The sequence below is a fragment of the Protopterus annectens genome, chromosome 1.part0 (assembly GCF_019279795.1).
Source record: "Protopterus annectens isolate FY-2018-M chromosome 1.part0, PAN1.0, whole genome shotgun sequence".
In the NCBI taxonomy this organism is placed as follows: domain Eukaryota; kingdom Metazoa; phylum Chordata; order Ceratodontiformes; family Protopteridae; genus Protopterus; species Protopterus annectens.
The window spans coordinates 862,839,025-862,862,971 of record NC_056725.1 but is presented as its reverse complement, the minus strand read 5'-3'; the positions used below and the strand labels follow the sequence as shown (position 1 = coordinate 862,862,971).

Genomic DNA, 23,947 nt, shown 5'->3' with positions numbered 1-23,947 from the left:
TGCACCACCTCACACCCACAAATCCCCTTACTTTTAGACTGTAATTCCAAGGTCACAGGTCACAGAATTGTAGGGAAAAGAAACACCTGGAAAAGTGAAGAACTATTAAAGAAGCAATAGCACTCTTCTCATTATACTGTTAAAACAGCACAAAACACAGCTGGTGAATCATAAAAACTGACAAGTAGTAATCTGACAAGTTCATAATCATCAAGATAAAAGAATGCTGTTAATGAAAAGACTGAGATCAGTTTTAGGACTGGAAATATTCTTTAGCATCCAAATAGTTAAGCATGGAGATTTTATATTTTTCACCATGCCTTAAGGTTTTTAACTAAAGATCATTTCATTCCCATATTATGAAACTGGGCGCCTCTTGACATTAGGACTTCTAAGATATTAAATTCACTTGAAAATAAGTTAGATTCATCGGTAAAAATTAAAAAGTTTCATGAAATTTTAATGAAGTCTCTGTTCCAAGATGGTAAATTGGCCGCCAACATATTATCCTTGCAGGAAAGTATCAGAGAATATATGCAGTAGTTGTCATGAACCTGTTTCTAAAGAATGGACTAATCAGAGTTTTAACTGTCTGACTAATGTCATCTGTGATCAAAATTGGGGAGTGGGCATGATGGGATTCCATGTAAGAATACTTTGACTGTGGGGCCAATGGACATTTTGGAAGTGACAGGAATGAAGAAAGTGTGTTGAGAAATGAATTTTGTCAGAAGAATAAGACAAACCTGTGTTAAAGAGACGACTTAAACCATCTTAAGTCTTAAACACTAGCTCTAAGAGGCCTGAAAACATGCTGGAGGGTACACTGAGCTGTTAATGTACTTATAGATAACACAATATCTATAGCTGGCTCATACTGTATACAGATGAAGCTATATCCATTGTAAAAGCTTTCTAAACACTTTTACATAAGTAAAAGCAATTACGTTTTTTGCAAAAAGCAACCTACACAACACCTTAGGACTGGAAGGTGCACACTGTTAAAAGCTTATACTGTTTGTTACTCAGACAGCGAAGAGTCTCCCAACAGTTTGTCTAGTCACAATACTTGCAATTGATGTGAAGGAAAGTTCTATTGTTCAGAATTGACCTCAATACTGTGTGAGTTAGTCTTTCAAAAAAGTGCCTGATATTCTCCCTTTTGGTTGATGAAATTCAGCTCAGGTCCAAATTTACAAAACAGACATATATTACCTTCAGTGATGGTACAGTTCTGTTTGATATATATTTTTTTTATTACAGTGTCTACTGAGAAAGGGACTGCCACTTTAAGAATCCAGGGCAGAGAACAGACACGGGAAATGAAAATCAAGTACATAACATTAAGAATAACCATGGACTCTTGGCTGTAGCTCTTTGTATTGTTATCATACAAACTTTTTACGTTAATTGGTTATTGTGAATGTTTTCTATTTTGCTGCTTCCATGTAGATGAATTTTTGCAAAGCTGATTTTTGGTTGGGTGGATTTCCTTAAATTGTGTGCTCTTCCCAGACAATCTTTTTTTCTCCCAAGCCTACCCTTTCAGCATACCAGTCTAATTACTTTTTATTTATTTATAGTTTTAAGCATGCGTCTATACTAAAAAAAAAAAAAAATATTTATTTGTAAAAACAAACTATCTGAAGAACTACATTAGACAAAAGCATTCACTCTTTTTTCCATAATAAAGTCAAAAGTCGTTTGAGCTACAAGTTTCATATCCTTTTTTTCAATATATAATTGCATACAAGATTGTGTATACGTGTGTGGGGGGGATATTCATACACAAACACACACACACACATATATAGCGTGTATATGTGTGTGTGTGTATTTTTTTTGTGTGTGTACATACATACATACACACATTCACACACATGTACACATACCTACTCTTGTCTATATGTATATGTGGTATGTTTCACAGTAAGGCTAGCTACATTTTGGCAGAGAGACCTTCAAGTAATGCAAACTCCCTTATCCCAAGCAAAGACTTCCAGTATGCTACATATTTATCCAACCTGAGCTTAAAGTTACTCAACGATCCTGCATTTTTCACTTCAGTTTGCCATCTATTCCAAAAATATGGTACATATTGTTAAGATATAAAGATCTCTACAAGCTGTTTTATTCATTTTTATCTTACATACAGGTCCATTAAGACTTGCTGCTATGACATTACTTATCAAAAATCAAGCCAGGTTGCTTTCTCAAACGACCATTTATCAAAGCTTTAAAGGCAGCAAATAATTTGCTCCTTACAAGTCTGTACAATATACTATACAAATTCATCTTTTTAAGCCTTTGACTATATTTTTTTGTTTCTTTTTCTTTTTGTAAATCTCCTTTGCATTAACTCAAGCTGACCAAGACCTGCTAACATAAAGTGTGTGTCACTCTCTGGCTCTTTATATATGTAAATAAATACGCATATACACATATGCAATGTTTCTCCAATGTTACGACTCACAGACACGTAAAATAGACATCTGGCACTATCAAAAACCTGTAATATCAAATTACAGTCCATTATAAACATACAACACACAGTTCTTATTCTGAACTACCTAACCCTATGCACTCTGAAAAAAACCTGCAGTGTTAGCAGCTCCGCTACATATACCCTATTACAACCATGGTCAAAGTGAAATACCCATAACTGCACTGAAGTCAACAAAATATGTGTCAGCTGTAGCACAGATCAACAAACTGTGTGATCGACAAGTAGTCACACCTCCTCCTCTCATCAAAAAGATGCATATTTGACAAGCAGCATGGTAACCAAATAGCTATAATGGTACAGTGCTCCCTAGCAGCCGCTGTGCAAAACTGCAGTGCGAAGACAAGTGTGGCAGGAGCAGCCCACAGACACGCCCAGACTGGATGAGACCACGTACCCCTTCCTATAAGCATAAAGGCTATAAAGAGAGGGAGACATTGCAGGGTAAGCTGTTAGAGAGGACACAACCACTGTAAGGCACAGAACAGCCATGGTTGTTTAGAAAGAGAGAGACAGAGGCAGACATGTGCCTCTCAGCAACAGTGAGTTATACATTCAAGAGAGTAAACTCTTTGAAAGGATACCTATGATATAGTTAACTGGAAGACACTTTGAAGTAACAAGAAAATACCTGTAAAATTACTTGCAGGACTACCAGAAATTTGCCTAAGGAATACTTGGAACTTTTGGTGAATATTCTCACGTTCAGGGAAGAACCACAGAATAAAAACTAAGACTTTTTGGTTTGACAGACATTCCTACAGCAGAATTATGCCTGTTTACATTTTAAGTTGTCAACTTATTTTAAATTAAACTACACTAAACCAAAAGCATCATCTCCAATAAGCATTCCATATTATACTGTTTTTTTTTTGTGAGCAAAGTTTGTCTAAGGTATACCATACCACAATATGTTACATTCCTGTATCACTTCATGCAATTACCAATACCTAGTGAGTTAGCTTCTCCACTAGTAAAACTGCTGCTCCCTTTATTTTATAAGGAAAAAGAAACTAAGGGTAATGCTGCTCAACGCCAGAAGTCTAAACCTCAAGATGCACGCACTCGAGGCTCTCCTCAGTATGGAGAATATCGATATCTGTGCAGTAACAGAAACCTGGTTCAAGGCTCCTGAGAGCACCCCAGCACTACCAGGTTATACCTCATACCATGCTTTTCGGTCCCAAAACTCAGACCGAACCACATAAGGAGGAGGAGTATCCATATTCATCAAAGATACCCAACACCTCCAGGTTAGTGGCACTGCACGAAGCATCGGAGACCATCCATGTGCAACTAACAGTGGGCAAAACTGCCTTTCAGTTTGTAGCCTGCTACAGACCACGCTCCCAAACTCAGGAACCCCACTCAGCTTTCCTGAGAACACTGGAAAATATGAAGGCCTCCCCAAACACCATCATACTGGGTGACTTCAACTACCCAAACATAAACTGGGAACACTACTCAAGCCCCAACACCCTCGCCCAATGCTTCCTAGAATTTATAAAGTCAAATGCTATGGAACAACTGGTCACCACTCCCACAAGAGGGGAAAACATATTGGACCTGATCATCACCAACATGGGGACTCTATGTTCCATACCAGAGGTATACCACTCATTGGTAAGATCTGACCATAAAGTAATCTCACTGGACATCCATATCCCATCCCAACCCCCAGCCAAGGAAATCACGGTGAAGAACTTCTCAAAAACAAACTTCACACTTCTCAAAACCGAGGTGGAATCCTTCAAAGCCCCCGTGCCAGTGGAAAATACGGCCCAAACCGCAGAATCCTTTACAAACGCATTCTATGGACACCTACAGGAATGCATGGATCGTGCTATCCCAAATAAAACCAAGACTCATTCCTCCAAAGGCAGGAGACCTGTCTGGTGGACCCCAGCCATAAATAAGCTATACAACAGAAGGAGGAAGCTACTACATGATAGAGCAAAATCCCAAAAAGGGAAGGCATCTCTGATCAGTACGAGCAAGAAACTACGATCCCTCATAAAATTATCTAAGGCCAGCTTCGAAAGAAAAATTGCACAAGACGCTAAAGATAATTACAAGGCCTTCTTTAGTTATGTCAGGAACCTGGGTGGCAACTCCCAGATATGCTCTGAGTTAGTGCAAAATGACAAAAAATACACTGAACCCACAGACATTGCCAACATCCTGGCAGACAGGTTCAGTGCAAACTTCTCCCCCCCCCCAAAAGACCAAATGTCTATCCCAACAGAGTGCAGCCTCCCTGACATCACAGATGCACAGGTGAGAGCTGCCCTCTCCAAAGCAAAAAACACAGCATCAATGGGACCGGACGGTGTCCCGGGCTGCGTCTTACATGAGCTCCAAGAAGAACTGAACCCTCACATAAAGTCACTGTTCAATCTCAGCCTTACTACAGGATATGTACCCAAGGAATGGCGTACAGCAACAGTGGTCCCACTCCACAAAGGTGGTGCCACAACGGACCCTGGAAACTATCGCCCTATAAGCCTGACTAGCCTGGTCTGCAAAGCTATGGAGCGTATCATCATGGAACTCATAAACAAAGACATTGGGAACCTCCAAACACTGGATCCTACCCAATTCGGCTTTGTTAAGGGCAGATCTTGCCTCTTGAACCTGGTCGACTTCTTTGAAACAGTCACCAAGGCCGTAGATGAAGGTAAGGTAGTCCACACAGCCTACCTGGACCTCGCAAAAGCCTTCAACACAATACCCCACTCGGGCATCATAAATAAGCTCACCAGCTTAAATATCAACCCCTATGTCACAAGATGGGTTGCAAACTGGCTCAGGGATAGAACCCACATGGTCAGAATTACAGGTGCCATGCCAGACTCTAAACCAGTTACAAGTGGCGTCCCACAAGGCTCAGTCCTGGGACCTCTCTTGTTCGGTATATATTTCTCTGAGGTACAGGCTAACACGGGAGGACTATGGCTGACCAAGTTCGCAGATGACTGCAAACTGGGTGCCATAATCGACTCGCCGACTGACACAAGCATCCTCCAAAAGGGTCTCACAGAGACGGATAACTGGTGCCAGGGCCATGGCCTAAGCTAAATGCCAAAAAGTGCATAGTCATCCCCTTTGGGAAAATCAAAGTGCCCACAAATTACCACATAGGTGGTAATCCATTAAGTACGGAAGAAGTAATTAGGGATTTGGGGACCCAAGTAGATAGCAATCTCTCCTTTGACAATCACGTTGCCAAAGTGGTTAGAAAGACCTTCTATATAGCCCACCTTATCACGAAAGGGTTCACATCTAGATCAAGAGAGGTCATTGTGCCCCTCTACTCATCACTCATCAGGCCCATAATTGAATACAATGCCCCATTTTGGATGTACCTTACCAGACACCTGCAGCAACTGGAAAGACCCCAAAAGTACCTCACCAAGAGGATCAAGGGAACAGATGCCCTATGCAGTTAGGCTAAAGAAACTCCAGTTCTACTCAATTGCTTACCGCCAACTCAGAGGCGATCTGTGCCTGACGTATAAAGCCATGTCCAACCCAGAATTAATGGACACGCTCCACCTCAGGAAATCCAAATCCCTTAGAGCTTCACGCTCCAGGAACTTAAACATCAGCACAGAAATAAATAGGACATGCTGGAGGGGCAGATTCATATCCCAGAGGCTCCCCTCACTCTGGAACAAAATCCCAATCCATGTTAGGCAGAGCCCATCAATGACCCTCTTCAAGAGAAATCTTGACGAGTGGATGGGAGATCGTAGGTTTACCCATGGGATCTCTTCTTTGTCTCTACTAGACAGAGACACAGTAAACTAACCTTAAAAGGGCTATCTTCTGTGACCTACTATACAGAGGCGCAGTCAACTAATCTAAAAGGGTGGCGAAAGCCAAACACACTCTGGCTAGGCTTATAAATGCCCTAGGGCAGATAGCCTAGTATCAACCTATGAACCTATAAAGAACAAAAGGAACATATGCTTGCTCAGCAATTGCTACCTTTTCAGCAAAATGTGATTTCTGCTCTGAATAACCACAATGAAAAGTTATGATAATGATCTACTGTGGGTCTAACAAAAGTGAAGGCCAGAAGTAGTGTGTTCTTGAAGAAGCATGTAATGAAATAGGGGGGGGGGGGGGGGCTCACAAAGAAACTTTGATGAAGGAATTCTTAACCGAGTACTGAACACAGTTAGAGGATTCTCTCTTTGCCACTCCCAGAGCCAAAAAAGCCATAGACATAGAAGACAACTAATACAATTCTTAAACCAAGTTAAAAAAAAATAAATAAATTGCGCAACATGAAATGTGATAGAATAATGAGTATTGCTGAATGCTTTAACAAACTGATAAGAAATTGTTGAAAGGTTGCATACCAAAGAACATAGCAAGTAGCTGAAAGGTTGATTAACAGAAGTGCACAGTAAATAGCTTGATGGTTCCTTACCAAAGATTTGCATTGTAAATGTATTAAGATGCTGAAAGAAAAGTACTGGAAAAATTTTGTTAAGGAACGAGAAACAGCACTGTTGAAAAATTACTGAAACAGGACTGATGGTGGTAAAACTGGGACTGAAGCAAGCATTGAGAATGGTAAAATCGTGCAGCATGTTAAGTGGCTTACTGTATTTTAAAATAAATATGAAACATTGCTGCTTCACATTATCAGTGACTTGGAGAAAGCTGTGGAAATTTCTCAAATTTAAGAAAGTCTTGCTAATAAATGCAAAGTTAAAAAATAGTGTGCTTAAAAGGTTTTGACACGTTTGTATGACTTACCTTTTGCATCACTGTATGGGGTGCAGGAAGCACTAATTAGAATCTTCATTCTAATGCCAAACACTTTTAGCATTTAGCATTCTCCACAAGGGAAACAAAAGCAAAAGTCCTTCAAAAATCAATTATCTCATACTGATGCCACTAAGGAGCTAAGATGACCTTTAACCTCAGTAACATCAACGCAGGGAAAATGAGGGCTGCATTAATACACATTAATGGATGCCTGCTGTTTATGTGCAGGCACTCATCCACTTAGGTCTATGGACCCATGCTTAATATGACGTCACCCAAGGAAACACTACATTTCGGCAGTAGTTTCAAAAACGTTTGCAAAGCTTTTTAATGAAATTATGACCCAAATAAATATAGGGAGACTATGGCAAAATGCATCACAAAATTTATCTCACCAGATGCTGTGACGCAGTATTTCACTGTGATAAAACACTTTTAAAAAAGTGAAGCAGTAACCAATTTACAGAGTGCTATAAAAACATTGTTTAAAACTAGTGGCGTACTGAGGAAAACTGTTACACAGCCTTTCTGACAAAGTTAAGTTGGGCAATTTTAAGTGTGTGCAGTGAGGTGGAGTAAGAAAAAATACTGCACTGGATTCCTGAGACAGAAAAGGTCAGATAATACTGGAGTGGGTGTACTGGAACCAGTGACTATACTGCATGTTTTTAAAGTACAGTCTTAAGCAATATACGTTTTAAACTAAAGCTAAATCAATAAGGAAGATAGAAGCTCTGTTTTAATGTGCTTCTGAAAAAGTTCAAAACTAGAGATACACAGAAGCAAGTCTGCTAATGTTTCTGTACTATACTATTTGCCCTATTACTAAAAATAAAATTCTACTGGGGAATTTTTTTGATATGTAAATGAACTGTGCATGAAGAAAAAAAAAGAACCTAAAAAAAGTGAGAACCTTTTGTAATTAAAGAAGCACTGTTGAACACAAACTTGGGGGGGGGTCTTTACACTGAAAAGGAATATCTGAACTGTTGGTTGCTGGATATAATGTTTATAACCTTACAATGTGCAAAATGAAATGTTAACAAGCCTCTGAAGGAATTCAGAGTATGTTGTGTGACAACAGTGGAAGAACATACTCCTTTTTGTGAACCAGACATTTCTTGCATTTGTAAATTGTCCTGTGTTAAATGCAGATGAAACTCGCCAACTGCTCATACTTCCTGAACAGAAGTGTTGCTGAAATAAACTATTTTGGTAGAAACTGCTGAAAAATCTGTGTAAGCCTTACTTTTTCAGAAGTAAAAGTAAAGCATTGTACAGTGTGTGGAAAGCACTGACAGTTGATGCTTTAAACAGAATTCACTATTGCTATATGCTGTATGCGGAGAAATGTATAACTTAGATAACACTGAATGTTAATAAATGATGTCTGTGGCAAATTGTGTACCTTTACACATCACTGAAAGTTGCAAGGTGCAGTCTGTGGTAAGGTGTAGTTTTACAGATCACTAGATTGTATTGGCTGCTGTCTGAATAAAAATAAGAAACCTGTGGTAAAGTATAGGAGACTTCCACATAAAAGGCAAGTCTTCTTGAGTATTTTTAGTTTACTACTAAATAACTGGTATACCTAAAAGAATATTCACGCTGTGCTCATACAGGGACTTGCTCTAGCAATAAAGTACATCTTCATGGCAGTTAAAGCACAACTTGGAAAAGAAAGTTCTTTACTGGTGTTATACTAAAGACGTATAACAAAAAAAAGGTGTGTGTGTGAGATAAAGTTGCTTTACCAAAGTTTTAGTGGCCTTTCGAAAAAGTAAAAGTTGATATAAAGTCTTAATTCTAAAAGGAAAGCACTCGACAAGAAAACATGAATTCATTACTGTGTACAACAAAAAGAGATGCTAATTCTAAAAATAAATCTTCTGACAGTGACAAGGAGGATTTCACAGCTGTGTAAAGTAAAACAAATGGAAAAAAAAGAAAGTTGTGTGCAAAACTAGTGAAACTGATTGCAAATAGCCTGTACTAACAACTGAGGGACAACAAATTAGTAAGCAAAGCAAAACCCATGCTATAATTGTGAAAAATGAACAGATGTAAAGCTCTGTGGAGACACAGCAACATGGGTTCACAAAAGAAAGTTTGGCCAAGTAAGTCTGGTCATGGACAGTGCTGCGGTATAGCAGAATGAATGTGCATCAGAACCTGGCTATAAGCAAGAGCAGTGAATGTTTTGCAGTCCAGTGTTGCAACCATGCCAAATGAAACATTACTTGAAAGTGGTAACTCTGGCCCTACATGTTCTGAGAGAGCTAGAACAGATAATATTGAGGATCATATTTTTGAGGGTTGTTAAGAAAACAGTACTGTAGAGAAATGTGGAGATCACTATCTATTTAAGGACAAAGGGTCGATCAATGAAAAAAGGGGAAGATAAATGAGATTCTCTGCCCATGCTGTTTAACTCTGCAAAATGAAAATCTGAGCACTAACTGAGTGAAGAAATACTCAGGCAGCCCAGGTGTCTCTGTCTTTAGGCTGAGTGGAACAGATGGTTTCTGAGAATAAACGTGAAACAAAAGATGTTTTCATGGATGTTAGTTAACTCTGACCAACAAAAGAAATGTAAAAACAAAGCATATAAACACATTGTTGACTAGTCTAAAAGACTTGCTAAACTTTCTGTACATGTAGGAAGAGTGAAACACATAAGTACATCTGAAAGTTCTAAGTCAGGTGACATCACCAACCCCCAAAAAAGCAAAGTGAACTGATGTTGGTACTTGAAATACAAAATAAAAGTCAGTTTTTGGCTTCAGCTGACACTGTATGTTTACAAAGTAAAAATTAAAAGAAAAAAATCTGTGGCAGAAGCTACAAAAGATTAACAGTGCTGCTCTTGACCTAAAAATACATCATCAGAATGTGCAAGCTGAGAATAAGTTACTAAAGGTGCACTCCAACAGCTGGAAAACAAAGTCAAGAAATGTACACAGAGTTATGTTCTCACAATACTAAAGTGACCCAATGACTACAAAAAAAAAACTGAATGCAAAAATGACATTAAAAACTTAGTACCAGTCAGTCAGAAGCTCAAAAAGGCCACACAGAAAGAAATATCAAGATGCAGTGACGGTAACTTGAGTGCACTTAATCAACACATCCAGAAGATGGACCAAAAATGCCAAGAGAATGAAAACCTTATTAATATGCTGCATAAAGCAAATAGAAATTTGCAATGTAACTCGAAAAGAGGCCACTAGCCAATTGGGGCTAACTTGGTCATTAAATGATGGATAAATACAATAAATTATTCTATTTTTGAGCCAACATTACATGCAAACATTTGGAAGATGAAAATAACAAAAAAAAAAAAAACATCCTTAAAGGAAGCACACAGTAAACTGGGGTCATCCAAAAAAGTTATATTGCTGTAACAAACCTACAAAAGGAAAATAATTCCCTCCAAAAGAAAGAGAAACAATCAGACTAAACTTCTAAATCTGAGTGACCAATATGGAGAAGAGCAAAAACAATATGAAAATCATATAAACCACAAAACAGAACTGTACTAAAGGGCAGACTGACATGCTTAATAAGGCCACAGAATAATGAGTTGCAATGTGCATGGAATGTCTCAAAATACACTCAATACTGAATGTCTTCCAATCATGAAGTCTATACCAACAGTCTCATCCAATTGCATCTGATGCAAACGAAGCCTCAGCCAAAACAGAATCAACTGTTTCAGTGCTACACAACAGCATGGAAATGTCATTGAAAGGAGGGTTCTCACACATAAATGGCCACTTGACTCCTACCATTTTTTAGAAGAACGCATCATTAACAAATATGAAACCAAAAAAAAAGTGTTCTACACTTGATGGTTAGAACAGTAAACAAACTAGTGGCTCAGAGGCAGATGTAAATGAAGATATGTTTATCCACTTCAAACATGGACATATTGTCAAAATGGCATCTGACCTTGAGGGCCAGATAATGTTGGAACTGGATAACTCATGATGATCCCCAACATAGGTCTGAGCTGGGGGTGTCATGTGTTATAGTGAACCTTCCTGAACAATGACAGTATGAGGGGAGGAGCCCACACACAATTGTCCAGAATGGAGCAGACCATGCCCCTCCCTCATAGATAGAAAGACAAACATTGTAGAGATGGCTATTTGATAGAAGGCTGCCACATTCAGACACAGAGCAGGCACTGTTGTTGAGAGAAAGATGCCTGCCTCAGTGAGATGGGGTTATACAGATAAGAGTAGGTACTCTTGGAAAGAAACAAGCCACAGAGTTGACTGGAAGAGACTTTGGAGAAACCAGCCACAGAGTTGACTGGAAGAGACTTTGGAGTAACAGGAAAATATCTGTAGAAATAACTGCAACGCTACCAGAACTTTGACAGAGGAATACTTGGAACCTTTGGTGAATGTGCCTGTTTTCAGGGAAGAACAAGACTTTTCTACAGAAACGTTATGTTTGCTTGCATTTTATCACCTCACTGTAAAAAGTTGCACTAACCCAAACATTTATTTATTTTATTTATTTATTTATTGCATTTGATTACTGGGAAAGTCCACTGGGTCTGACAAACCCATTTTCAGTGGAGGCCCGGGGAGAAAAGCTCCACAATTTTATATACATAAAATTTTGAAACAGTGCAGTAAAATTATAATAGCAGAAAAGCTGTACAGTTATTTGTAGACAAAAAACTTTTCACGACAAATTTTAAAACAATACAGTAATCATATGTAGTCAACATTATATACAATACAGGGAATAATAGATGTTTAGGGACATAGCAACTATTTGACTTTATACAATGAAGTGAGAGTAAGAGATCTCCAGAGGTGACAGGCAAAGAGAAAGGGTGACAATCTGAAATAGTAAATAGTTAGGATAGAGAGAGGAGAGCTGGGGAGAGTAGAAGAAGTGTATGGGACATGGTATAGGGGAAGAAGAGATAGTAAGTTGGAAGGGTCAGGTTTTATGGTTATTGTTGTAGCTACAAGAACAAATCCATTGTGTAGTGAGATGAGATTTTAGTGATTTTTTAAAGGTAATGAGGTTAGTGATTGCTCTAAGGCCAGGGGGGAGATTGTTCCATAGCTTGGAGACAGAAAAGGAGTATAACATATGTCCAGCTGAAAGCTTGGGTTTATCGACATTTAGTAGTAGTTTATTTTATATCTAAGTTGCCAGTTTGGGTGGTAGATGGTCAGGAAACAAGAGAGGGGTGGACAGGCATCAGGGGAATTAATGAGTTTGTGGGCAATAGTAAGTTGTAGATATACTAGATGTTGGGGGAGTTCAAGCCAGTCGAGTTCTTGTAGTGTAGTACAATGATGGGTGGAGAGTTTAGCATTGGTGGCAAATTTGGCAATTTTGTTGTAGCATGAATTTAGTTTGTTTTTTAGAGAGGACTGTAAGTTTGTAAGGATGGGTGCCCCATATAGAAGGGTTGGAAGCAGGTATGCTGAGGTGAGAGTGTGTTTTGCTGGAGAAGTAAGAAAGTGGTTGTGTCTATAAAAGGATCCTAGTTTCTGATGTTTTTTTATGTTATTATTAATATGAAGGTGAAAGGTTAGGTTGTCATCAATGGTGACACCAAGCAGCTTAGTGTTGGGGACAACGTCTATGATAATTTTATTTTGGGACTGAACAGTGAGTTCTGACTTATTTATTGGGAAGTTTTGGGTTGGAGTAAAGATAAGGAGTTTTGTTTTGTTGGGGTTTAGGGCTAGATGGTTCTGGGATATCCATGATTCAGTGGAGGAAAAAGCTTCTGCATATTGTATTAGAGTAGAGTTTGAAAGACTGGTATGGTAGTCATTGATAAATACATTGAAGAGGAGGGGTCCTAATATGGAGCCTTGGGGTACACCTGTTTTGGTATTTATGAATGGAGAGAAGCAGTTTTGCCAGATGGTAGACTGTTGCCTGTTGGTAAGACAGTTAGAGAACCACTGGAGAGTAGAGGGAGATGGGTTAAGGTTGGCTAGTTTGAGTAGTAAGAGGGGGTGTGAGACTGTATCAAATGCTTTTGAGAGATCAAGAAAGAGTGCAGATACTATGGATCCAGAGTCACGGGCTCTGTTAACAGCGTCTAGGAATGAGATAAGGGCAGTGTTGGTACTATGTCCTGGTCTAAAGCCGTGCTGTGTGGGGGAAAGCAGTTGTTGTGTGACTAGGTGATTGAGTAGCTGGGTTTGGATACATTTTTCGAGTATTTTTGAAATGGGGGAGAGTACGGCAATGGGTCTGAAGTTAGAAATGTCAGAGTTGTTGCCACCTTTGTGAAGTGGAAGAACATAAGCTTTTTTCCAGATATCGGGTATGCATGATTCTTGGATAGCTCTATTGATGAGGATGCTGATGGGATAAGCTATTGAAGAGGCTGATTGTTGTAAGAATTCAGCAGGAAGGTTGTCAGGGGCAATTGTGCATGGTTTTAGTTTGAGAAGGAGTTTTTTTATAGTTGAGGTGGGTATGGGTGAGAGAGAAAAAGTAGGTATAGAAGTGGAAGGCGGATGAGATACATTGTTGTTTGGTGGATTGGTGTCTATGGGAGGGAAGGTGGTAGTGAGTTTATTGATGGATTCTATGAAGTATGAGTTAAAGAGAGAAGCTAGCTCGGAGGGTGATTTGTCAGGGTTTGGGGATAGATTGTGGTGTGTCCTAGGGTGTAGAAGGGCATTGACTGCTCCCCAAAAATTTTTTGGGTTATGGTAGTGTTGATTTTGAATTCTTCGGAAGTAGTCTTTTTTATTTTTAGTAACTAATTGTTTGGCTTGATTGCAAAGTTGTTTGTATACAGTCAGGTTGGAATCTGTTTTGTTTTTTTTGCCAAGATTTCCAGGCTTTGTCTCTAGAGGCCATGATATTTTTTGTGGGCAAGGTAAGCCAAATAGCATGGTTAGCTTTTAGTCTTTTTTTGTCTTTGGGGGGGCTAGGATATTAAGGATATTGAGAAATGTAGAGTTAAAGGACTCTACTGCTTCATTTAGGGGGAGAGATTTTAAGGGATTCCAGTTGATTTTGTACAGTACCTCGTTGAGAATGCTGGGGGAGTAATTGGATAGATCTCTGGTATAAGTATATAGATGTAAATTTGGTATACTGGTAGGCTTGCGTACCATAAATGCTGGTGAGTGGTCGCTGATACTATCTGGGAGTATACCTGAGGTGGAGATATTTTTAGGATCGGATACCATCATCCAGTCTAGAATTGTACCTTTGCTATTTTGTTTGTTTGGTCTTGTGATATCTGAGATTAGTTGAGTGCAGGTGTGAAAGTTTAAGCCTAAGGTTGGTTTGTCATTGGAGATATCGGACCAGTTAATATTGACATCTCCTAGGATGATTGTTTCATTTTTTATGTTGTTGGCAGTCCAGACAAGGATGTCTTCTAAAATTGGAATGTTATTGCCTGGTGGGATGTATATAACTATATTACAGAGGTTCTTTTGATTGTTTAGTTTTAGGAAGGAAATGAGTAATTCTGCATTGGAGAAGGTGGGAGAAGTCTTGGAGTAGGGAATCAGTGTGAAGGTGTTTGGATATAGTAGGGCTATACCCCCTCCTTTTTTGTGTAACCTGTCTTTTCTTAGACAGGAGTAGTTAGGTGGTAGAAATTCTGTGTCTTTTATATATGGCTTTAGCCAGGTTTCAGTGATGGCTGTAAAGTCGGGTTTGTATTGGTTTAGCCATCCATGTAGTTGGGGTATTTTATTTCGTATACTTTGGATGTTAATATTAGTGAAATAGAGGGACTTTTTGTCATTTAGGGAGTGTTGAGAAGTGGGAGAAGGGCTGGGATTAAGGTGTATATCACCACTTAGGAGTAGAATTGGAAGGGGGCTGTAGAAATTTGGATGAGGAAAATGTTGTTGGTTTTTAGATTGATACTGATTAGGGCTAGGTAAAGTATTATGTGTGGAAAGGATTATTAATTTAGATTGTAGGATCAGGTTGTTGGTGTACAGACTGGCCCAGACTGCTGAGTAGGTTTGGAGGAAGCTAAAGTGAGGGGATGTTGAAGATGATGGTGTGTGAGATATATGAACTTGGTGAGGAGAGGAGAGGTAAAAAAGTAAGGAGAGGTAGGATGCAAATATAATGAGCGCCAGTATGTGTATGAAGGACATAATGAAAGTAGTAGGTTAAGTTTAGGAAAGAATTTTATATAAGAATAGAAAATTGTTATGTAGGTGAGATAGGTGTTGAAAATATGAGAGGTATACGTATAGGAGTAAAGGTGTAATACTATGGTATGTTGGAAGAGTGGAGTTATGATATAGGAGGTGGGGATGTATCTAGAGTGTAGGGTGAAAGAATGGGGATAGGCTAGGAGGAGATAAAGGTGTGTGGGCGTTTGGTGCTAGGGGGTGTGGTCCAGTTGAATGTGGGGGGAGGAGTCCAGATAAGTATAAAGGTATTTGATGTGGGGTGGGTGGGAATGGGGGTAGGGTAGGGGAACATAGAGAGCCCGAGCGTAGCGAGGGCAAACGGAGAGGGGCAACCCCAGCTGAGAGGTGAGCCTGCTAGAAACAATCAGTAACTTTACCAGTAATGCGGTCCTCGTAGGCTAAGGTTGGGTTGTGGGAGAAAGGGAGAGTTTGGCAAATGTAGTTAAGTACAGAGGCAGTAAAAGTACATTTCTTAGTTGTAATACCTTACCATATCACCTCAAAGTCAGGTTTGGTACTTACTATTTCTTTTATATGTTGTGATATTCTTTATTGTTTTGCTTCTTTTAAAGTAGACTGGTTATGTTGTATTTAATTGGGAAGTAAGAGCACGCTCTTGTTTAGGCAGGCCTAAATCCTGCTTGCTATAACAGGAGTAGCGTGCTGCAAACACCGTATATTTTATGGTGTTCAAGTTCCGAAAATTCAAGTTGGCGTAGATAGGTAGTAGATTTAATCAGTGGTAATATACTGCCATCTGGTGGCAGTAAGGGGATGCAGCCTAGATTCACAAGTGAACCGAGTAATTTAGAAAGGTCAGGGTGGTCCGAGCGAGTGTTCAAGCCAGATGAAAAGTCTAACAAAATCTTAATAAAAAATTGAGTATTAATACCACTGGAAAAGTAGGTTAACACCTACACTTTAGTTTGTTGGTTAGGTCGCCTTAAATTGGAGGGGGTGGGTGTCCAATATGAAGTGTTCAAGAGGTTCCGAGCAGTTGTATAGACAGGGCAGCCCGTTTATAAAAACGCTGGCTTTCTAAACTGTAAAAACACAAAAATGAGAAAGACTGTGGTCTACTCTCTGCAGTGAGTGTTAAAAGGTTTATAGGTAGTACTAGGCTAGTTGCCCTTGCAGGCTATTTTTAAACCTAGCCACTTTCCAATTTTGTGCATGACTTAAACCTATTCCATTTGGTTACAGACTGGCCTTACCCATCCCATGATCGGTAATTATATATTACCCCTATTAAGAATAACTGTGATCGTATCACAGATAATTTGAGGGAACTCATGCATAGGATAAAGCATTCAGGAGCTGTCTCTCTCCATTAGTAGTACAAACAGCAGTCCTGGGGTAAATTTTCTGTTTAACATACACAGATCCAAGTTGCGCCTGAATATGGACAGGGATGAACTTTGTTTTATGTAGATGGGGAGCACCAGTATCATCTGTGGACATACCTTTCCCTCCAAACTATTCTGCTGATGTTGCAGAAGCTTAGATCTCTAGACCAAGTATTTTTGATGCCATTTGACTTGCTGATGTTTAGTAAATCCATTAGTGTTGGGATGGAGGATGCCTTGTATACTGGACACACACCACCTCTTAGCAGTCTGTAAGATGCAGAGTACAGTGACAGGGCTTTGAGTTGGTCCATTTAGGATATATTGTTTAAGCCTTGTATCCTTTTAGCACAGTACCTATGTATCTATCTCTGTGGGCATTCCAGTTGTTGCATGTGTCTGGACATATGCATGCCAAAGAGGGCATTATACTCAATGACTGGCCTAATGAGGGCAGAGTAAGGGGGGCAATGGCATGCCAAGATCTGGACACAATCGCTTTGTTTATGAGCTGTGCAATATAGGGCTTTTCTTACAACAATGGACACATGTTGGTCAACATTTTGGTCAATGTCCACATATATAACCAAATCACAAACAAATGTTGTCAGCTCTTAGGATTGTATTGTCAATGTGGTAGATTCTTCAAAGGGTACAATAATGTGCTTTTGGCATTTAGTTTCAGTCCATGATTTTGGTACCAGTTATTTATTTGGGACAAACCTTCCTGCAAGATGGACAAGTCATTTGGGGATTCCATGACTGCTCCTAGCTAACAGTCATCCGTAAACTTAGTTAGCCAGAACCCTTTGTTACTGGCTTTTACTAGAGAAAAGTATATGCTAAACAGGACAGGTTTCAGCACAAAACCCCTGCAGGACTCCACTGATGAATGGTCTCTTTCAGGCTGCCTCTATTTTGATTTCCTGCATCCAAATCTGTGAACCAAATGGCAAATCTAGTGGGTGACATATGGGTTTATTCCCAGTTTATTTAGCTTTTCTACTATGACTGAGTGGGACATTGTGTCACATGTTTGGCCAGATCGAGGTATGCAGTGTGTACTGTTCTGTCTTCATCCATTGCCCTGATGATCTTTTCACAAAAATCCACTGAGTTGAGTACACATGACCTGCTCTTGATGAATGCAAACTGAGACAGGTCAGTGTTTGGAGGTTCCCTATGATAAATCATGCATTGTTCTACTTAGGATGCATTCAGGGATACTGTCAGGGCCCATCAAAGCAGTATTTTAGCTTCAGACAGCACTTTTAGGACTTGGTCTTGTGTGATAGCTGGAGGTAGGCACTTGGCAGTGTAAACTTTGGCACGAGGTGATTTGATCACAATGGCTAATGCTGATGTGACACACTGACCGCATGTAAAAATGGGCTGATAAAGATGACAACACACCCATGCTCACATAGGTATTTGGATGTGTATGTGTGCATATACTGTATATTACAATTCTATAACTACATAAGTAAAAACAGTACTTGCATACTATCGCAACCAGATTCCCCATGTCTTGCAACGATTTTCCCAGCAGTCGGTCATAATTGTTGAAATTATAGAGAATGGAGTAATTCTCCTCAATGTCAGTAATTTTGACCGATTAGTAAACTGATGTTATATTTTTGTGTACTGTTATGCGGACTTGAGACAAGCTGAGCGCCATGTGAACAAAATGTATGGACTTGCTGGGATCTTCTGTTTACATCCTTCACTTAGTCTGTTGGCCCCCGGCAGTGGTATCTTGTCTTATCTCTCTTAAGTGACAGATGGGCATACTGGTAAAAGTATCACGTTTCTACACCTTGTTTTCCCCCCTTTTATATGGTTTTGGAACCGTCAATCTGTCAAACATTTCCAGAGGAAAGGAATAGCGATTAGCAACAAAATGTTAGTGGTTGAAAGGAGTATGTTTCTTTGGTGTCAATGCATGTGTTTTGCAGATCCACTACTTGCTAATGCAGAAAGGGTACTCTTCCGTTAAACCCCTACCAGTTCGCGCTGCTGTATTTCGCCGGTATTTCAGTACCGGACATAAGTTTGTGGGTGACAACTACTTTTGTACAACTGACAGTGTCTATTAATAGTCATGTTAGGTGTACAGGACTGTTTGGTCATTGCAGAAATAGCTGCAGTCCACCGTTGAACCCCTACCAGTTGCGGGAGTTTTTTTTTTGGTTTCGGCCAGAAGCTAGTTACCTTTTCAGTACAAAACTTAAGAGAGAATCCTGTCTCACTGTAGAAGAAGGTTAATGTAGGGGAATACCATTAGGAGAGAACGTGAAAAGATTCATACTACTTACTGGATATGCCTGGATCGGGGGATGTTTACCATGTATTCTCAGGATTAATGTGTACTGCTGTCAAATCAACAACTGCAAACTTTATAAAGAACACATCGCATTGCAGCTGTATGTTTTCAGCTATGCAAGGTGCTCAGAAAAAGTCTTTACAGTTGTACTGCAGTACAATACCCATAAAAAAAGGTCTTGCCAAAGCTCACAGTCCCCGGTTTATTCAGTTAGCCCTCACATGCAAAAGAAAGGGGTCGTTCTCCACATTGTAAAAACTGTGATCGTGCAGCACTACACAAGACATTTGTCTCTGCAGTACAGCCTGCTTGCCAAATGAAGAAAAAAAAAGGTAACCTTACCCAATGAAAATTATTGTTTTCACATCACATTTATCAGTCCTGCATGAATGATAACACAGAAGCGCGAAGACGTGGTAGAGGTTTAAAGGAAAAGTACAGTAGAAAGAAACAGTTGTAATTATGGCATAATTACTTATTTTAACAGTTTTTACATAGTCAGGTTCCTCTGTCTTTGGGCTTATAAGTAATCACTCCGTTTTACTTTGTATTGCTGTGTTCTGTTTGCACTGTTGGGTCCCCAGTTTTTGAAATAAAATCCGTCCCTGAACAATGTCAAGCTTTAACAGGAATTTGGGGCTTACTACTGCTCCTGGGTGATCACCCAATGCCAAAAATAGCTGGTTAGTAAGTTATCCAACCCCTGCCAATCCACAAAGAGTCATTGGTCCATAACTGCACGAATTATGAGACATGTGGAATCTGATTGTGATGGTATGCAAGTACTGGTCTACATTACCATACTGAATGGTAATAATCTCGAACGCTGACATTAGCAAAAACGCAGGTAAACAAACTTGCTATTGTGGGGGGCTGTGCCCCCCACACCCCCACTAAATACATATTCCAACTCTGAGGTTGCACTACAGTGAGAAAAGGGCAAATATTCCAATCCTCACTGTACCGCGACCCCAAAAAAACAAGTTAGTTTACCTGCTTTTATATCAATTTAGGGTTGCAGCAATCGAGTACCTTGAGAGCAGTAGGTTGTAAGCTTGGTTCCTGAACGGATTTAAAAAAAAAACTATAATTTAAGAAACAAATCAAGGGTAGTGGCTATAAACAGACTGTGTTAGCACTAGCTTGTTAGTGTTTGCAAAATCCACCAGTAAAGGGGTTTGACAGTTTTTAATTAACCATAAACCGATACAGTTTTCCCTGGGTTGGGCTATGGTTTTTTTTTTAGAATATGTAAAAGCTCAAGGGCAGTGGTTTGCTCACAGAAATGTAAAAATGCAACCAGCAGCAACATTTCTGTGATACAGTGTTGGGTCCAGTGAAGGAGGTTATGATTTTTTTTCTGGAGGAAATACTACAGTCTGTGCGGTCCAGTAAAAGTTGAACTCATCTACAATTGATGGGTTTGGATATGTATTACATTAATTATTTTGTCAACAAATGATGAAGTCATGGTTGGCGAAATACAGACCACTACCTACAATAACAGGTATAGGCTAGTATTGATTACAATCAAGGAGACTGTGTGAACAGGTGATAATTTTACAAGCAAGATTTAGATTAAACAATAACAGTTGTCAACATTTTTACTTACAAGGTCTCAAGAATGAAATACATGGCATATTAAAGTTAAGCTGATAGCTAGTGCAAGGAACTGGTTTGGGTTTAAACAATTCTTTTACATCTAAGTCAAATGCATTAGTAGGCACCACCCTTAAAAAGCATCTATTTTATTTCTATCAGATGTATCATCTATCTAGGCAGTTTATCTCCATACTTACTTCCACTGGCTCCTCTACCTTTGCCCACTAGGCTCATTCATCTCACTGTGGTCCCAAGTGAGGCATTTCTAGGCTAGACAATAACCATATGATCCATTTGTTCCTGGCCAGGAACTCCAATCAGCCAATAATTGGGATATTAAGGTGTAAGCTAACTTCCAGATCAAGTGAAGCATCCTACACAGTCCCTGTGAAGCACTACCTTGAAGGCTCCCTTGAGTCGTAGTGCTGCTCCATCTGAAGCACAAGCATGCTACCACCCAGTAAGCCTTGATATGTATGGAGTGTAGCACAAGTGTAGTATGCACTCAGTAGGTTCATTCCCACAGCTGCAACACTAATGTTCCCTCTAGGTGTCACCCAAACACCAAGAAAGAGCCACCTTACACCCACCAGAATGGGTGAACATACATTGGTCACTCATTCCCATCCTCAGACACCCCCCACCCCAAGCACTCGTCATTAATCGAACACTGGTTTTCAGTCAGGGCTTTTTCCCTCTGTACCACAGGGCCAGGGATACATCATTTTTTAAATCTTACAAATGCTGAAGTCAAAGCATGCTGAAGCAAGAGGCCCTCCTAACAAAAGTATAAAAAGCACTAACAATATTAGTCATTGAGGCTTCATTTTGTTAACATTAAATAAATGAAGTAATGCTGTGACAAAGTTAAGGAAAGCTACAGGGAAAAAAATGACATCATCCAGTACAGAGGTGATTTATTGCAGAGATTGTTGTGGTGGAGCTTGATGATCAAAGCCAAGGCGTACCCTCGTTTGCAAGCCACGTGGTGTGCATCTTTCATGGAAAAAGGAGGTGGTAGTAAGTCACCCTTGGCAAAAACAGTGGAACAATCAGATGTTATTAAGTGTTATTAAGGAGAACCGCAGACAGAAGGAAGTGGTGTGTGGTTGCTGTAGTGATTTCAAGCCTGTTAACCTGCACACAACTAACGATTTAATAACAGATTATAAACAAGAACTAACAAAAACACACGACTGAGGGCCACTTTTCATACCTCACAACCATCCAAAATTTCGAAGAATGTCCAGAGCATTGTCTCATCGTTTTGGTCTGTTCCTAATAAACTTTGTGGTTTCTGGAAAACCACTGAGGATTGAAGTTACTAAATAATAGAGTTTCAAAATTCGTATCCTTTATTAAATACTTGCTAATGCAAGGCATGTTGTTCTACAACTTTCTAAGTTTGTAAGAGTGATATTTAAAACAGTGTAAGAAACTTCTCTGTGTGGAAGATTTTCAGTCCATAGATTGCTAGTTAATCACTGTATATTAATCAGATCAGACAATAGTAGTAGAAGTAGCGAACGTAAACTCGTCAAGTCAAAACAAAACAAAAAGTAATAATAGAAAATATATAATTGTACAGCATTACTAAGTATTCAAAAGTAATCCAAGCAAGGCAGGCAGCCTGTCTCCTGACTTGCTTGGATTACTTTCGAATACTTAGTAATGCTGTACAATTATATATTTTCTATTATTACTTTTTGTTTTGACTTGACGAGTTTACGTTCGCTATTTCTACTACTATTGTCTGATCTGATTAATATACAGTGATTAACTAGAAATATATGGACTGATAATCTTCCACGCAGAGAAGTTTCTTACACTGTTTTGTTTTTGGACCACTACACTTTAGTGGGTTGTTTTGAGACTTCGGGGATACCACGGAGATTACTTTTTTTTTAAGAGTGATATTTAAAAACATATTCCTCACTTTGAACCCCTACCGCTGTTATTTTTGGGTTTCTCTAGAATTCTTGCTTTAAGAGGTAAGGCACTTCTAGTTTCCTGTGATGTTTCACGATGGGTATTTAAGGAAAGAGGAGGTACATACGGCTTACCTTGACCTTGCGCATTTGACACCATTCCCCATTCAGTATTATTGATAAGCTCACCAGCCTGGGCATAAACCCTTACGTCACAAGATGGATCGCAAACTGGCTCTCGGACAGATCCCATAAAGTAAGAATAGCGGGATCTATGTCCAAATCCAGACCAGTAATGAGTGGTGTGTCCCAGGGCTCTGTCCTGGGGCCCCTCCTGTTTGGCATATACTTCTCAGAAGTACAGGCAAGCACGGAAGGGCTGTGGCTGACTAAGTTTGCAGATGACTGCAAACTGGGTGCTATAATAGAGTCTCCGGCCGACATGGAGATCCTGCAGAAGGGCCTAAATGAGACTGATGCATGGTGTCAAAGCCATGGTCTCAAGCTAAATGCAAAAAAATGCGTAGTAATCCCCTTTGGAAAAAACAGAGTACCTGCAAACTACAACATAGGAGGTAATCCCCTGAAATCTGAAGAAGAAATAAGGGATCTAGGGACCCAAGTAGACAGTCAGCTTTCCTTTGATAACCATGTTGCCAAAGTGGTTAGAAAATCCTTCTATGTGACCTATCTGATCACGAAAGGGATCGCATCAAGATCTAAGGATGTAATGGTGCCCCTCTACTCTTCCCTCATCAGACCCATTATTGAGTACAATGCACCAATTGGAATGTACCTGGCTAGACATCTCCAGCTGCTGGAGAGACCACAGAGGTACCTAACCAAGAGGATTACTGGCCTCAAATAGTTGCCCTATGCAGCACGACTGAAAAAGCTAAGACTGTTCTCTGTTGCATACCGCTTTCTCAGATGCAATCTGTCTAACATACAGAGCCATGTCCAACCGGGAATTGTTGAACATGCTTCATCTTAGCAAAACCAAATCTACTCGAGCTACAAGCTCTAGGGATATAAACCTCAACACAACAATGAACAGAACATGCTGGAGGGATAGATTCCCTTCGCAGAGACTTCCCTTGCTATGGAACAACGTCCCGATCTACATAAGACAGAGCCCCTCACTATCATTCTTCAAGAGGAACATTGATGAGTGGATGGGTAACAGAAAGTTCACTCGGGGGATCACACCAACAGCACTACTAGACAGGGGCCAAGGGTACTAGCTGCTAGTACAAGGGTCTAGGGAACTACTAAAGGGGCGGTGAATACCG

At 39.7% G+C, this 23,947-nt stretch overlaps 1 protein-coding gene across 1 annotated transcript in view; it reads right to left on the bottom strand.

Annotated features, from left to right (window-relative positions):
* The window catches only part of ARV1 (ARV1 homolog, fatty acid homeostasis modulator), a 391,241-nt gene that overhangs the window by 366,502 nt on the left and 792 nt on the right, over window positions 1-23,947 (bottom strand). The window lies entirely within an intron of this gene.